At 37.5% G+C, this 15,162-nt stretch overlaps 1 protein-coding gene across 7 annotated transcripts in view; it reads right to left on the bottom strand.

The window, feature by feature from the left end:
* LOC107599825 (FERM domain-containing protein 4A-like) overlaps window positions 1-15,162 on the bottom strand; it is a 157,274-nt gene that overhangs the window by 62,359 nt on the left and 79,753 nt on the right. The window contains exon 1 of one of the 7 annotated variants that reach the window (XM_016291566.1): window positions 5,101-5,485. The exons of the other annotated variants lie outside the window; for them this stretch is intronic. The gene's annotated coding sequence lies outside the window, so the exon portion shown is untranslated. Of the gene's footprint in view, window positions 1-5,100; window positions 5,486-15,162 lie in introns of those variants that run through there. 7 annotated transcript variants of the gene reach the window in all.

Genomic DNA, 15,162 nt, shown 5'->3' with positions numbered 1-15,162 from the left:
CACAGCGCTGTTTTGCGTCTCTGTGCAACATGACGGCGATTCGTTCCTGAACGAATCAACCATTTAAATGATTCGGTTCAATCGCTATGACTCACTTCTTAACAGTGACTTGCTGCCACCTGCTGGCGGTTTTAATTTCCCATTTAAAGTATCTTCGTTTTTAAAATAATTGTAAATATCAGTATTCAATGTTTTATATTTAAAATAACAAAATATTATTTATGCATTTGTAACTGTAGGTTAAATGCATTCATGTCCCTCTGTGTGGGAAATTCATCCCATGCAGCTTCTGTGTTTCCTCTGCATTGCAAAGATGAATTTTGATACTGATATCATTTGTTTGGTAACAGCCCAAATGTCTTTTATTCTAATTGTCTGATTAAATGTAAGAATTTGACTCAAAAGATGATGCACACTTTCAGAAAACAAAAGGCTTTATAAAGGTAAAAATGCCCGTAAAATGTAAAAATCAATTTAAACTTATTGGAACAGATTAATTTCTATCACTATCACAGTAAAGGCTTATGTCATGCTTGAGCTTTAGTTAGGCTGAAACTTGAAAGTTAAGTTGCACGACATAAATGCAATTTTTAGGTATTATTATTATTTTTATTACTATTATTTTGATTTATGCCTTAGTTTTAGTTTGTACTGTTTACCTTTTTTAAAGTAATGTGAAATAGATTTTTGTATTTTTATTTATTTATTTTTATTGATATATTTGTATTTGCTTTTTGAATGCAATTTGGCAATTAAATACATTAAATGGGTTTAGTTTTCACGGTTATTAATGTTTGCAATTTCAGCAATAAAAATTTTATTTTTCTAAAAAGAAAACAAATTAGTTGTTTATTTTAAGAGATCTATCTTATAGGGCTGGACAATAATTCAATATCAATATGTATCGCAATATAATTCTTTTCAATAAGGGTGATATGATTTTTAAACACATTTCCGATATTTTGATATACATTACCAGTGTTTCCCATACATTGATTTATTTGTGGCGTTTGATTTCGTTGAATAAACATGAGCACTGCACGTTTCAAAATCAAAACGTGGCGCCGCTGTTTTATATGAACGTATCTCTGAAGGGAACTGACTGTCTGAAGAAAAATTTCGATAGCATTTTCATTTGATCTGATAAAGTAGCGTTTATGAGCGGAGCTGCTTTGATTACAGCCGTTACCGGAGAAACCGATGTTTCTGCCGCTCTCAAAGCGCCTCCTGCTGGCAGACAATCAGTTTTTCAATTTTCAATAAGCCCGTCTCCAGCAACATGTTTTTGTTGTTGCTCTTTTTTTTCTGCAGCAACTCAGAGCACTTTTCATATTCTTTATCCTGGCTGAAGCACATTTGTTTCAATCTATAACAATAATCAGCCACCCTACATTACCAGTCAAAGGTTTTTGAACAGTAAGATTTTATTTTTTTTAAGAATTCTCTTCTGCTCACCAAGTCTGCATTTATTTGATCCAAAGTACAGCAAAAACAGTAAAATTTAGAAATATTTTCTATTTGAAAAAATGTATTCCTGTGGTACAAAGCTGTATTTTCAGCATCATTACTCCAGTCTTCAGTGTCACAAGATCTTCAGAAATCATTCTAATATTCTGATTTGTTGCTCAAAAAACATTTATTATTATGTTGAAAACAGCCGAGTAGAATTTTTTCAGGTTTCTTTGATGAATAGAAAGTTCAGAAGAACAGCACTTATCTGAAATAGAAATCTTTTGTAACATTATACACTATACCATTCAAAAGCTTGGAGTCAGTATTTCTTTTTCTTTTCTTTTTTTGGAAAGAACTTTAGTGTTCATATCGCTATCGGAATTATATCGTATCGACCGAAATTAAGAAATATATCGTGATATAAATTTTGGCCATATCGTCCAGCCCTACTATCTTATTATATCTTGCATATTTAGTATTGCTCTTTAATAAAGAAAAATTACTTGGAATGGAATCAATGGAATAATCTGCAGAATACTCGATTACTAAAATAATCGATCGCTACAGCCCTAATATTAAACCTCTTAAGGTCTGAGTCATGCTTGAAAGGAACACTTCCCACCACACAATAGGAGATTAAACCTGAGGCTTTGAATGAAGCAAACAGCATGCTGGTGATGGGAGCACACCTTACAGCCTGAAGCTCAAGATGTCACACCTCCGCTCCACTGAATGAGAATACTCCTTACTGGGGTCTATCTGGAGGGGGAGGTAAACAGCTCTCAACCACAATTCCAGAATCTAACAATCAGGTGGTGAGAAAGGTTTGTTTGCAGTAGTGTGTTTGTATGCTGTGTCTGGTGTGGGGTTACAAAATGCCTCGCCTGTAATCACTGAACGGTGAGTCACTTCTTCCTCAGCTGAACTCCAGTGAGGCACATTACACTCGCAATGCCCTACGAACCTGTGATGTCATTAAAATCACATAACACACATTTCAGTCACTGTAATCTTTATAAATCATTGTCATTCTTTTATAGACAAAAAAGAATGGCTGCACAATTATATGGCTTAGTGTAATTTAATTAAAGTATATACACAGCATGTTTCTGAGTGAAGCGTGGCACTTTTTTCTTTTACACACAAACAACTCATGATCCGTTGTTTGCAGTGTCTCAAGAGCAGTTCGGTTCACAGTAAATGCTGCCACACATACTCATCTCTGAATCGTCTCTGAGGTTGGACCGCATTTGGGAACATAACATCTGCCAACTATCTTCCCCAACTTGTAATGACAACTTTAGAAGCATTTATATTTGCCCACAAAAGAGAAACTTTAAGGCTTCCCTGTGCTTTTCTGTCAAAATAACACCTTGATGGTTTGAAATTAACGTTTGAAATTAAATTGAAAAAAGCCATAAATATTAGTATTGTAATTTTAGTTGTACTGTAAATTATTATTAAGCATTACTATTAACATTATAATATTTTTCTTAAATACTTGATTTTTTATTTTGCAGTGGAACATCACAATAGTAATATTTCTTTTTTTTCTTTAAAAATACATGTAATAATCATCAGCATAAAAATAATAATTATTAATAAAGATAAAATAATAAGAACTATTGTCATTTTATAGTCACATTGTGCAGCCCTACAGTCAAGCACAGCAAACTTGGAGCTTTCCAAAAAAAAATTGTTTTCTTTTTTTTAATAAATCACAATTTTATTTTAAAAAGAATCGCAATTAGATTCCCCCCAAAAAATAATAAGGTGCCGTTACTCTGATGCACACTGCAGAAGAGACTATTACAGCTTAACATAATCTGATCTGATGATAAACCCACTCTCTAGAGCAGATTTAAGATTGACCCTGATGCCCTGTTTAGGGTTTCATTGCAGTTTATCCGTATTAGATCCTAAGCTACATGTTAGCTTCATACACACTGTCACTGAGCAGTATGCTGTGTAGAAGACAGAGATATAAGAGCATTGGAATTAGTAAACATTCAATTCAGATCATATCAGACACAGACATTAAACATGGTTGGAGGTGATTGACGTCCTCGTGACGATAGACCGTCACATACAACCCTGTACACACAGCAAGGGGCATTTAGCTATTATTCCCCCTTGATGCACAACGACAACAAAATGACAGTGCACCACACTGACCACGCATGCACATGGACACCACAAAGCCAGAAAAATCAATGTTAATCACAAATTCGAGCACGAATGGTGCAGACTGACAAATGATAAAAGTTTAGGCGACTACAGGTCTGTTTTCATGCCTGACCGTGTGTGCTAGAGTACATCAGCCTGCTAACACTGCTGCCCTGCACTGCAGACATCACAGGCTGAGTAACACAAAAAAAAAGACATCCGTCACCCTGAACCGGCAGGACCACAGCTGCCTCGATAGACACTGCCCAGTCTGCTTTGTTTAGTCTGTAGACAGACCCCAATCCCAGGCTGTGCCTCAAAGCCTAATGGGCTGGGTATCGAGACAGCATTTTGAGGGCATTTATGATGCCAAAAATGTTGTCTAGGTCGAAAGCTCACATCTTTGCATACTTCTGCATCCTATGAGGATGTCATAGGATATTGCTACTAAATCAGATAACGCAAAATGCTGTTTAAGTAGGCATCTCATTAGGTTTTAAGACACAGTCCTTTCTATGAGTGTATCATAGGAAACGGCAACCATATATAACATTGGAATGCATCTATGAAGCCCAAAAATGTGTCAATGTGACAATGAAAAATGCTCTACTGAGCTGTCTAGCTACACAGCATTTTGGGTCAATGCAGCTATGATGCTGTCTAGGTAGGCAGTTCACATCTCATTGGACATTGCAACCAAATTTACTAAAGTGTGGAAGTGAGAAGTTTTTGAGGCAGCCCAAATCAACATATCTTAATATTAGAGGGATTACCATCACATTTAATCACTTAATTAAGAGAAAGAAAATATATTATGTATACACACACACACACATCCCAAAAATGTTGATGTAATGAGGCTGTCATAGGACATTTCCTGTAAATCTAATACAGCTGCATTGTTCAAGGATTTTAAGGATATGACCGTGATGGTCACGTGCATGCAATCCTTTTAAGTTCCTGTCACTATCCGCAGCAGATATGAACACAGGTTAACAGGCTTGGAAAAATGGATGAATGAGTCTGAATGGGCAGTTATTGTGACCAAGCAGAGCAAATGAGCTAGTAAGTTTAGTAAGCAAACTCCTTAAAAAGCAACATTAATAGTTTCTAAAATCACCTTAAGGATGATGTTCGTCAAAACACATCAACATTATGAGAAAACGACGCAGTATTTCTCACATAGCATGCCTCGGTGTTTCTGAGGTAACGTTGAGTGGCTAGCAGGCTAGCTGCAGAACAGGTTACACTCCGAGGACCCTCTTCACCTCCTAAAATCGGATTTTAACGATGATATCCTCCGTGTATGGTCAGTAATCAGTGCTCTATCTCGAGTTTTAATCCGTATGACTGTAAAAAGTGTGTATAATTGTTTAGTTAAGTAAAAAACTGAATAAAGCCGCGGATTTAACGTATCCATCCTTCCATCATCGCTCACTGACTGACTGAAGCGGGACGTGCGCGCGATTTACGTTAACTTACCTTGTTGAAAATCGCGTACGTGAATTCCTCACCGAATTAAGAGATAAATGTTCTCCAACAACAACAGTAATCCAAATGAGTTAAATCCGAAGAGAAAACGTTCACACGCCGGCCTAAATCATCCTCGCAGTCAGCATCATCCATGTCGTTGTTGTGATCCCCGGTGAAGCTGCACACAGGCGGAGCGGAGCGGACTGACAGCGGCAGTGCCAGCGCATCCCATCCCATCCCTCTCCGCTCTCAACGCGCTGCTTCACAGGGACCGCTGGCCCGCGTCCAGCAAGCAGCTCCGCACAACACTATTCACACACACACACACACGCACACACGAACTAGGCTAGCAGCCCCTCCACAGCAAACCCCAACCCTCCTCCTCCTGCAGTTGCTGCCTGCTCCTCTTCCTCCAGTGACACCAGAGAGGCTGTGATCGAGTAAAACGCGCGCGCGCACACTCACTCCAGCCTGACATCATCATCATTTTACACCAGTGTTGTAATTGTTAACAAAACTAAAATATGATAATTAATTTTAGTTTACTAAGATAAATCTGAATTGAAATAAAATCTAAATATTAGAGGAAAAACTTGAACTTGGCAAATAATTGTATAAGTAGGCTAACAAAATTACTAAAACTTAAAAATAAATAAAACCTAAACATAAATATGAAAAAATTATCATAATAAAATGACAAAAGCACATAAACTAAAACTTAAAATAAAAGGTGGTTTCACTGGTTTACACCAGGGATATTCAAGTCCTGCATTTGTCCCAAAATTTACCACTACACTACTAAAAGTAGCCTAGTACTACCATATTTTTAAACATGTATGGTTTTCTTAGAACTACCTTTAAAGGGGTCATATGATGCTATTTAAATTTTTCCTTTCTCTTTGGAATGTTACACGCTCTTGGTGCATAAAGAAGATCTGTAAAGTTGCAAAGACTAAAGTCTCAAATCCAAAGAGATATTCTTTATAAAAGTTAAGAGTCAACCACGCCTACCTAAAACACCTCGTTCTAACACGCCCCCACATATCTACGTCACAATGTGGGAAGATTTGCATAACGCCGCCCAAATGTTCACGCAAAGAAAGAAGGCGTAACTTTTATTCTCGCTGTAGTATTGTTGTTGCCGCCGCCACCATGTCGTGAAGGCGCTGTGTTTCGTTGTGAAAGCTAAACTGCTTTGTTTGGTCTTCCAAAAGAGGACGATATCCGCTTCGTCATGCCTGGAGCTGATCCGTGCTGGTCGCTGAGGAAATACATCAACTTTGCGCTGTGGATCGCCGGATCGGCTTTCACCATGGACGAAGCGGAGTCCAGCCCGGGGTCGTCACATGTGGTTGCCGCAAGCCTGCCGGACGCTCCTTCGTTGAATCCGCCGCCTCTGCTCACTCTAGCCCCCCGGCCGTTCCTCACTTTATCCCCCAGCCTCTGCTCACTCTAGGCCGCCATGTGTGACGCTGTGTTTCGTTGTGAAAGCGAAAATACTTTGTTTGGTCTTCCAAAAATGGACACGACTAGAAATCAGTGGTTAAAGTTGTATTTACAACACTGTTCCAGAACAGTTCAACCCAAATATTCAGATGTGTGCAGCGCATTTTATGGAGGACCGTTTCCTGATCCTGGGAGAGTAGACTACAATACCGGCTGTTCTGACTAACAGACTGTAAGTACGTTTTTTAATATTTAAAGAATTTGCCACTGATGATTCAAACGCGAGTTTTTTGGGCAGTGTAGAGTAGCATTTGTTGTTTGTAATTTCTCCGATCACAAATGCAGACATGGTTTTATGTTTATGCGGCGCGATGCAACGCGTAAAAAGACAGTATAAGTCATTATAATCCATAATTATGTCCCCACTGGATGCAACGAATGCCTCGTTTATAATGGGTTTTCATGTTTTCGAATCATCGCTCTGGCCTGACTGGGCATCGTCACAGTATGTGAGGGGCGTAACATTTCTGTCACACACTTGAGGGATTCGGCCAATCACAACGCACTGGATAGCTGGCCAATCACAGCACACCTCGCTTTTTCAGACCGATGAGCTTTGTAAAAATCTATGCGTTTCAGAAAGGCGGGGCATAGAGGAGAAACAATAATGTACAGTATGTGGAAAATAATGTGTTTTTTTTAACCTTAAACCACATAAACACATTTCATTACATCAAATACACAAAATAATGTTATTTTTAGCAGCATCATATGACCCCTTTAAGTAGGCTACTATTTAAATATCAGATGGAGATCCATGTCCAAAATAGTATCATGTCTGAAAAGCTTGGTAGTAGCATGGTACTTTTGGAATTTCCATGATATCACCACAATATTACCTGATATCCTTACTTTCATGTTGGTGCCACTTTTTGTAGAGGTTAAAATAGTATTTATTTGTATTTTTCTTTTTCTGACATGGTACTATGGTAATGGCATGTTTTGGTTTGGTTTTGAAAATGTACCCAGCAGTACCATCATATTCACTGAAATTCCATGGGGTACAGTGCAAATACCATGGTATATGAATATGGTAACTTTTCAGTATGGTATATCAAAGTACCTCAGTATTACCACCTGACACTACGACTGTAAGGGATTTTCTGCACTGTGGAAAAACATTAAAACTTTTAAAAGAGTGGACAAGAAGGTAGGATGTAAATTGTGAGCTCCTTGGTCTTGTGAAACTGCACACTCACTGACCAATGACTAACAGATCCACATCTGGATTTGCAGTAGAAACACAGCAGAAACATTTGGGAATGGGTTGCACTCTTTCTCTCCCTCTGCCTGACTTCTTCCGCCCCTCCGTTTTTAATTCAGACTTCCCTTCCCGTTTGGTTTGGCCAAGGTGAACGAAAGAGGGAAAAAGGAGAGAGAAACATTTGAAAGATGCTTTCAAACTGAACCCGACTGTTAGAGAGAGCTGATTTGTGTGAACTCACACAGACGTCTAACGGTCGTTTCACCGCAAAATCAACATTGCAGAGGGCTCAAGAAAACTTAAAAAAAAATTAGAAAGTGTTTTCCTTTTAAGGGTCATAGCCTGTATGCATAAATTCTGCATAACAATTCACAAAATCTATTTCTATAATTCTCAGGCCATGACAAAGAATTACACAAAGAATTTACGTTTTTACTTTTTTTAAATCAGAGATATTTTTATCCCCATCTTAATGTAATACAGCTTGTCCATCTGTGGAAATGTTGTGCAATTAATTTGTTCTGGTTGTCTTGTGACTTTAGAAACAGTACAAAAGCAAAGACAAAATAATAGAAGGCAACATTTTCTGTCGTCATTTGACATTTTTAGATTTTCCTTCACTCATAAACTAAACACAACATGTAAAACTATGCAAGTGCATTAATATTTATGTTTTGTAAGCGCATTATGCACATCAGTAATCGAGGTTAGCATTGTTTAGTTTTTGATTGGTTATCTGTAACTCAGTTTAACCCAGGATTAAAAACTGACTTAACCTGGGGTTTAAAAAGGACCATATAAAGTTTTATAGTGTGAAAAGCCCTTAGGTTTTTAAAAGCAATGTTGTAAAAGTTGCATCTCTCTGCACTGGGCCATGATAAAATATGATACAGCCCAGAATCATTTCCACAGCCGTTGGTTAAACGATTTTCAGCCTTGCTTTAAAATGTACTTGAACGATGGAGAGAAAGACTGCACTGAGGGTCAGAATTTTCCATCTCTCTTCATCACTCTCTCACGCATACTCATGGGAAGACGTTTGAAAAGTAATTGAAAAACACTCCAAACATAATGCAATTAGGCTGCAGGCTTACATTTCATTATCATCCAACTGCTGGTGATAACACCATCAATAAACAAACTCAAGCATCTGAGATCAAATGAATCTCAATATATTTGTTGGATCTGATTGGATCTGATGACAGTCCAATCAATCATCTCTGATTTGAATCATTATGCACACTTAAAAAAGCTCTTTATTGGCATTGATCTTTCCAAGAACATTTAACACCCATGGTACCTTTCCATTGCACAAAAGGTTTTTTATAGTCAAAACTTGTTCTTTAGATTATTAAAAGCTTCTTTACACACTCACAAAAAATTATGGTTCTTAGGAAATGTTCACTGAAAGGTTCTTTGGGGAATCAATATGCAATATTGTGCAATATAATGCAATCATCTATTGGTCCATTAACCTTCATGGTTCTTTAGAATATTCAAATGTTCTTCACACTAAGAAAATAATGGTTATTTTAAGAACTGTTCACAGAAAGGTTTTTCTGGGGAACATTATGGAGGTGCACAATGTGACTGAGAACCACAACATCCCGGCTGTTCGTATCGCTGCTGATTTTGGACACTCAGCCACAGCGGAAACACCACTGTCCAATTGAAACAGTCCCTCATGATCTCCCTGCGCTCTCAAATACATATTTTAACTTCATTTATTGGCTCCTTCCTCTGGGCACAGGTCCGAACAGTGTCACAAGAGCCCGTTGTTTAAAACAGGGAGAGTGTGTGTATTTCTGTGTGTGGATGGAGGGGAACATTTGTACGAAAGGAAACCCTTGATACTGTGGGGGCGTTTCAGAATAAATGAGAATGTCCAGGCTCACACGACTGTGATTGGGGAGAGAGAAGTTCTAAAATAAACTTCTGAAAGACCAATCCCACCCATGTCTGCCAGACCAAAGCACACAATTTGTTTAATGCGTACCATCTTTTGTGTCTAAAGTCGCCAGAAGAGTACAAGAGGAAGAGTTTGCGATGTTCTCTGTGAAAATGAAAGGCTGAAATTTCCTTTAAAACGTATAAAAATATGGGAAACCGACTTCTCTTGCCTTCTCTGGCTTTCTCAATAAAGGAAATGTGGTTCTGGTTAGGAGTCTCGGAGTTTGGTTATTTCTGTCTCACTGCCTCAGGCTCAGAGACAAAGCAGGGTGTATGTGTGTATATTTTGAGGGGTTTGTTATTTTTCGGAAGGCGGTCACAAAGGTTACCCTTCTCCTTCTGCAGACATGAGGACAGGTTGTATGGCTGACATAAACCAAATTGGATGGATGAAGGATTGAATGCTATCTGTGTGTATGTCTACATGTGTAGTGAGGTTGCGGCTGTATGTGGCCAATAATGTTGGAACTAGATTTAAACAGAGCTGACCTATAATTGAATCAAGATGGAGTTCATCCCTTGTCCTTGCTGCCCACATTCACACACAGACTTTCAATTTCATCTAGAAAAAAGCAACATATACACTACCTTTCAAAAATGAGGGGTACTTTTATTCAGTGAAGTGAAGTGAAGTGAAGCCTTTTTAACTGTAAAAATAATTAGAAATGTTTCTTGAGCAGCAAATCAGCATTAGAATTATTTCTGAAGAATCATGTAGCACTGAAGACTGGAGTAATGATGCTGAAAATTCAGTTCAAAATAAAGAAATTTTTATTTTAAATTGTAATCATTTTTCAAAATAATACTGCTTTTTCTGTATCTTTGATCAAAAGCATAAGAGATCAAGAGCATAAGAGATTTTCAAAAACGTTAAAACATTTGACAGACTCTAAACTTTTGAATTGTAGTGCATATAGGATTATAGGACATTATAGTAAGTCAAACTTCAGAGGAGACTTAAAAAAATTATTAAAGGGACAGTTCATCCATAAATGAAAATTTGCTCACCATTTTCTCACCCTCACGTTGTTCTAATCATTCATGGGTTAGCCTACTTTTTTCCATGGAACTCACAAAGAGAAATTATGATGACTGTTTAAACTGCAGTTTCATATACAACAAACGCATATACTGTAGTAAATACAGGCAATAAATCTCTCTCTCACCATCTATCTATATAGAATTAATCATATACTTTTCCTTTTTTTTTTTTACTTCATGGCTCAATCTATGTTCTCAATCCATGGAAGAAGGACAATCATATGACTTTACAAAAACAGAGACAGAGTGTGTTTTCATTCAGAGTCTATATTCTTACGAATGGACTACAGTGAATCTCTTTTTGCTGTCTGTTTCATGCTGCAGTCATAAAATCTGCTGGGATGATAAACACAAAAACAGCAAACACCAAACCAAACCAAACCAAACCGTAGACTCTTTCATGTGCCATGTTCTCATCATCTCCAGCTCAGGGGCTGGGGGTGGACGAGCCACAGGGCTTTGGTGGGGTTCCGTTTTTAGGGTGTAGGATGTTGGCTGTGGGTGGAGGTTTTTTTTAATGAATAATCTTAGTGGTTACAAACCTCCTTTAAATCACATCAAAGATCGCCTACAGTCTCTGCAATGAGCCCTGGGTGAGTGTGTGCTCGTGTTGATACCGAATTTGTGTAATTCTATATGCAGAATCTTCACGGATCCAGGTGTGAGTGAGGTTAACAGCAGAAATTTATGGTATTTTCCTTATGGGAAAGCCGTGGCTGTATTAGCTGTGGGTCATAAAAGAGTTTCAGATCTTTAAAGGGATTAAAGGAGTAATTGTGCACCATAAAAGAGTTATCCAACAACATTGGGATGGACACCAAAGCACCTGTCTGTACAGGTGTGTATACTATTGGACTACTGAGGATCATCATAACTGCGCTCAGATGTATGTAAGAATGAATGGTCTAAAGAGACCTGTAACTTCTCTACATATAGAAGCCAGTACAGAAAAGGGGGCCATATGCACAAAGAGACCGGGAATGACTCTTTTTGTGCCTCATGTCAGTGCATGTGTGTGTTATGAGAGAAGAAAATGTGTTTCCAGTTAAATCCATGGAAAAAAAAGCAACACACACCCACATGCGAGCACTTCAAACGTGTGCGAGATCTCTCCTGCTGAAATTTCACTGCATAGCTTTACTCCCATCTGGCCTGTATACTACACACACACACACACACACAACCTAAACATCTAAAGCTTCTAGCCTACTAACACACCCACACACACAAATACATCCCACCGTATACATTGGAAACACATGGGACAAATAAATAAGATAAACAAGACTAGATAAACAACACTTGAATCTACTGGAACTTATTCATCTACAGTTTCATTTGAAGTTTTCCATGGTTCTATGTGATTGTAAAGCTTTCTGTGTTAAAAGCTGAGTCATTCTGTTCTCATGACTTTTTAAATATTGATTGAAGGTTGAACTACTGAATGCAAATCCATCTCTGGCAAACATAAACTGACCCTGCTGTGAATGTGTGCGAAAGAGAAAGATGCTTAGAAATAAATTGTATCTAGACAAATATGTACTTGGTAAGTATGAATCCAATAAGAAAATTGTTACAGTATTTAGTGCTATAGATATTCACACAGTAGTGATGGCAGTGTGACATGCTTTTTAGGCTACTAGTTATTTCCTGGTAAGGATTTTAAAGTGATTCTTTCTGTATGTTACTTCACTCCGTCAGTAGGTGGCAATAAGTGAAAAGTCTTTGAAAAACGTAATTGCATAATTAAATCAAAAACGCAGATTCATTCAGACACAAATCAAGTGACTGTGTTTATGAATGATTCAATGAGCACTGACAAATGTTTTTATTCCACCCAAGACACTCTATGAACTGCCTATTTAGACAGTCCATTTAAAAAATAGAAACATTATGCTGCCTTATACCTCAGTTTGACAATATAACTGGTAACAATGACAATAATGTATCCTTTTATTACTGCAAAGTATAAAGATAAAAAAATTATAATAATCTTGTGGATGCACCAGAATTAAATTTTTTAGCTAATATGATAAATATTTTCATGTCATAGCCTGACAAATGGTCGATAATACAATTCTATGCTATTTTGTCTAAATAAATAAAAAATAAATCATTAATAAATTGTTTTAAATTCTACACGTAAATTTAGGCATCACAATACTATAATGTACCAGTGTTGTTATTGTTAACTAAAACTACAAAATCATTTTTGGTAACTGAAATAAATCTGAAATTATAATAAGTTAAATACTATTTAAATGTGAGATGTGGGGAAAAAAAACCTGCCTTGGCAACTAACTAGATAAGTTTAAGTACTAATATTACTAAAACTGAAAAAAATAGAGATAAATAGAAATGGTCAAAAACCCAATTAATTTAAAAATTATTAAAACATAAGGCTGCGGTTCTCTCGGTTGGTTGTGCATCTTTTTCTTCCACACTTTTTCCTTCCACTCAACTTTGTTAACATGCTTGGATACCGCACTCTGTGAACAGCCAGCTTCTTTGGCAATTAATGTTTGTGGCTTACCCTCCTTGTGAAGGGTGTCAATGATTGTCTTGTGGACAACTGTCAGATCAGCAGTCTTCCCCATGCTTGTGTAGCCTAGTGAACCAAACTGAGAGGCCATTTTGAAGGCTCAGGAAACCTTTGCAGGTGTTTTGAGTTGATTAGCTGATTGGCATGTCACCATATTCTAATTTGTTGAGATAGTGAATTGGTGGGTTTTTGTTAAATGTGAGCCAAAATCATCACAATTAAAAGAACCAAAGACTTAAACTACTTCAGTCTGTGTGCATTGAATTTATTTAATACACGAGTTTCACAATTTGAGTTGAATTACTGAAATAAATGAACTTTTCCACGACATTCTAATTTATTGAGATGCACCTGTATGTGACCCAAAAATAACCTCCCTCAACAAAAGCGTTATCAATTTAAAATTTCTCACACATACAGTCACAAGTATATGATTGTGTGTCACTGTAGACTAAGAAGGGTGCTTCTACTAAATACTGAGCAAAGGGTCTGAATACTTAGGACCATGTGATATTTCAGTTTTTCTTTTTTAATAAATCTGCAAAAATGTCAACAGTTCTGTGTTTTTTCTGTCAATATGGGGTGCTGTGTGTACATTAATGAGGAAAAAAAAATTACTTAAATGATTTTAGCAAATGGCTGCAATATAACAAAGAGTGAAAAATTTAAGGGGGTCTGAATACTTTCCGTACCCACTGTATCTGTTTCTCTCCCACTGTCACTCACTCATTTCTAATTAAACAAGTGTAAATCAATCACTTTGACCGGGCCGCTGCATAAATGCCCATCTCAATGGTTTCTCACCAAAGCTGCGAGTATGTTCAGGTCAGGTGTGAGAACGGAGCCCTGATTGGCTGAATCTCTGATTGGCTGTGTTTTGCAGGCACTGCAGACATGATGAACTTCATGACCCATCACACAGTCTAACCAATACACAGAATATCAAACAGAAAGAAAGGAAATGAGCGGGACAGCTGCCCTTGACTTCCCTTCATATCACTTTGCTCAAACAGGAAGAAGCAACACTCTCTCTCACACACAATTAATCAATGCGAACTGATGTTTGCAGCCCATTTTTTAATCTGTCAGGAATTAATTGGATAAATAAAAGTGCTAACTTCATACAGTAGCAGAAGGGAACCAGACCATGCAACCAGAAGTGAAAGTTCGCTAAAACCTTCCACCAAGAACGATAACTATAAATATAACTATATTACCGTCCACACCAGCGGAAGATATCGTCTGTTTATTCTAAGCGCACACTCTTTAAATTCTTATAGCAAGATTGATTCTGATTGGATGTCAATGATTTTATTGTTCATCAGCTGGGAAAAATCATTCTGAAAGTGATTCCGACGATATTGTTTCTCTGTGCCTTTATCGTTATAGCTGTGGTGTGGACTCTGCAATTCTTTAATATTGAGAACTTTATGTTTATCGTTATCTTTATAGTTATCGTCCTTGGTGTGAACAGGCCTTTAGACTGTGTTTATCTTATCAAGATTAGATATGCAAATTTGCCTTGGGTATCCTGCCAAAACGTCTGGCTGTTTAAACACACACACACACACACACACACACACACACACACACACACACACACACACACACACCCCTCTTTTCAATCCTTGTTTACAACTCAAATACTAATAAATCAGCATTTCAGCCTCCTCTTGACACACTGATGTCACCATTAGTCACATGTATCACCATAGTAACAGAACATGGGTCCAGGTGCATTTATCTCTCAATTCCTGACTGGCACTAAATCAAATCTCATCTCAGCACACCTGTCATGTCTAGAAAGCCTTCCTGGAAGCTGCGTAAG

The sequence above is a fragment of the Sinocyclocheilus grahami genome, unplaced genomic scaffold, assembly GCF_001515645.1.
Source record: "Sinocyclocheilus grahami isolate Dianchi unplaced genomic scaffold, SAMN03320097.WGS_v1.1 scaffold14.1, whole genome shotgun sequence".
NCBI lineage: Eukaryota > Metazoa > Chordata > Actinopteri > Cypriniformes > Cyprinidae > Sinocyclocheilus > Sinocyclocheilus grahami.
This window is presented reverse-complemented; position numbering and strand designations above follow the sequence as displayed.